Source organism: Jatropha curcas, chromosome 3 (genome assembly GCF_041381405.1).
Source record: "Jatropha curcas cultivar XTBG-Jc1 chromosome 3, XTBG_Jcur_1.0, whole genome shotgun sequence".
In the NCBI taxonomy this organism is placed as follows: domain Eukaryota; kingdom Viridiplantae; phylum Streptophyta; class Magnoliopsida; order Malpighiales; family Euphorbiaceae; genus Jatropha; species Jatropha curcas.
In genome coordinates, this window is record NC_143153.1 from 10,901,181 (window position 1) to 10,904,457 (window position 3,277).

Sequence of the window (3,277 nt, forward strand, 5' to 3'; positions counted from 1 at the left end):
TACCTACAAAATTCAAGATGCCTAACATGGACAAGTTTGACGGAACCACTTGTCCCAAAACGCACCTGAAAATGTATGTAGGTGCCCTCAACCCGTTTGGCCTGAACAGCGAGCTCCTTGCTCAGTTGTTTCAGCAATCTTTGACTAGTGCTGCATTAAGATGGTTTGTAAGCTTGGATCGTTCTAAAATGAAGAATTGGGAGGACATATGCAATGCTTTCAACACGCAGTACCATTATAATATCGAAGTGGATGTTACCCGGAGGGAGCTGGAAACCACTAAACAAAAGAACAATGAGCCCTTCTCCTCGTTCCTTTTGAGGTGGAGAGCCAAAGCTGCTCAAATGATCAACCGACCCTCTGAACAGGAACAAGTTGACATAATAATCAAGAATTTACTGCCTGTCTACCAGTCACAGCTTCAAACACAGTACTTGCCTACGTTCCAATCGCTCATTGCGACTGCAACTAAGGTGGAAGACTTAATCCAGTTGGGTCAACTCAAAGAAGACTCATACAAGAAGCCGAATCATGCTGGACTTTGAAAAACCGGCTACAAGACCTGGTTGACAATGGGTCCATCATCCCCAAGAGCAAGCTGAACATCAACCAATCCCTTGCCTAACCATGGGATTAATGCAAAAAAAATTTTGCTGAACAAGAATCGTTTGATCCTTTCAAACTTTTCTTAGAAATGAATGAAGTTTGTGTCTGAGAAGGTTGAGATCAAACCTCCAAAAGAGCAAAGGAATTGTTCAAGACCAACAACAACCTGTCTTATCGATTTAAGCATCGAGAAGAACAAAGTCACTACAGTCAATCCAATCCTAGTCCATCACAGTCCACCTAGAGTCTATCTTTTAGGGTCTCATTTTTTCTTTTCATTTTCATTTCCATTCAAGTTTTCATTTGTAAATCTAAGTGTCTTTTGTACACAATTTTTGTCTTATCAATAAAAAGTGATCAGTTTACGTTCCAATCATGTTTATACTCTTTCCCTATCTTTTCCTGTGAAAGCAAAAAAAAAAAAAATCGAAAAAAAATAATAAAAAATTAAAAAAAAATGATGATAAAAAAAAAAAGATAATAAAAATTGGCAAAGAAAAATGCATTCATTTGCTCTGCATCAATCAAAACTGGGGGCATCCTAAGAAGCACCATTAAAGGGGAAGTTTTGAAGGGTAATCATGGAAAGGATCCAGCAAAGGGTACGCAAGACTTCAAACAGTACCGAGGTAAAGCCGATTGAAGGGGTTAGGGCCAGAATGGTTTCTCCAAAAACCCAGGAATGGAAGATGCTCCGACAGAGAGGTGTCTGAATTTTGAGCTTAAAAGCGACAGAATAAAGAAGTTATGTTTGGAATTGGGTTGGGTCTGCACGAAGTCGCAATGCTATCCATACACTACTCAAGTCATCTCAGAATCAAGTTGCCTCGAAATTCTTTATGGATAGGCCGCTTCTAAATAAGCAAAAGAAAAAATGGGTCAAAAGGAACTTCTGCACAAAATAAAGAAATCAAGGACAAAGCTACAGGAAATCAAGTTGTCAAAAACGGGTCAACTGTAAGCTCTCCGTTAAATTCAAGCCCATCAAGGGTAGATGACAAATCATTTCAGCCATAAGGACAAAGATCAAGCGGCTGCTCATATTTTAAAAAAAAACAAGTTAAAAGAAGTAGTCATTTCCACAAATTGGATGACAACAAACACTTTGAAAATCAAGCGCCAAGCATGGCACAAGTACAAGTGTCCTTATAAACAAGGACCATTTCTCAAAACAAGGAAAAGGAAGAGTCTCCTCAAAATTCCTTATGGAGAGGAGAACCATTGAGGAAATAAGTTTCAAATTCAGAGGAAGATAAAGTTCAAGGAAAGGAATCAAATTAACCTCAAGACTTCAAACATGGCGAAGCCATAAACTCAAAGCATAAAAGCTTCTTCAACACTCAAGCCACTCAAGTTACCACCACAATGTGGGTATTCAAAACTCTTTGTGATGAATACAAGTCATATTTCAGTCAACCAGTGGTAAAACCACTACAACAACAAAGTCAGATTCGCCTAGGGTCATCACTATCATACGAGCTCGAGTTAATAAGTTGATTCAACATCAAGTCGGGAAGGAATCCCGTAAAGACATCCAGTCGGGAATGAATCCTGTAAAGACAGCAAGCCGGGAAGAAATCCCGCGAAGAAAATCAAGGCAGCAATGAATTTTGCATCAACATCAAGTCGGGAAGGAATCCCGCAAAGACATCCAGTCGGGAAGGAATCCCGCAAAGACATCCAGTCGGGAAGGAATCCCGCAAAGACATCAAGCCGGGAAGAAATCCCGCGAAGAAATCAAGTCAGAAATGAATTCTGCATCAACATCAAGTCGGGAAGGAATCCCGCAAAGACATCCAGTCGGGAAGGAATCCCGCAAAGACATCAAGCCGGGAAGAAATCCCGCGAAGAAATCAAATCAGAAATGAATTCTGTATTAATATCAAGTCGGGAAGGAATCCCGAAGAAATCAAATCGGAAATGAATTCCACAATCAGCATTAAGGCAAAATTGAATTTTGCCCCAACAGTAAGTCGAAAATAAATTCCGCACCAAGACGGAAAGGAATTCCGCACTAACATCAAGTCGGAGATGAATTCCACACCAGCCGAGCACGAAGTTCACATCCCGGAAGGAACTACGAAAGACCTGATTCTCCCCATCCCCCGAAGAGTTCTTGGAGATACGTAGGCAGCCGCAAAGGCGCGGTTACAAACATAAGTTTGCATCATAAATAGCATTTTCTCTTTGCCAATATAAAAAATAAAAAAAATAATAAAAAAAAGAGAGAAGAAAAGAAAAATAAAAGCTAGGGCCCGAAAGGACGGCTTCAGGCAAGAATTGAGCCCGCTAGGCTGAAAACCCGAAAGGGCGGTCTAGGCAAAAAGTTAGGGCAAAGAGCCTGCTAGAGTCGAAAACCCGAAAGGGCGGCTACTAGGCAAAAGTTAAGGCTAAAAAAAAAATAAAAAAAAAAAACAACAAAAAGTGCTTTCATGAATTCTTTTAGAAAGTCCATTTTTGTAGGATAAACAGCAAAGTATGTCCTTAAAAAAAAAATCCCCTTCAAAGGTCTCCTTGGGAGTATATAAATCATTTTTTCCAGGAATCACCAAGTTCTTTCGAGTCAAAATTCACTACAAGAAAAATTTGAGTCTCTAAATCGAGTCTCCAATGAGTCTCTAAAATTAAGTCTCCATCACCAGTGGTCATTCCACAACGAGTCATAAAAATC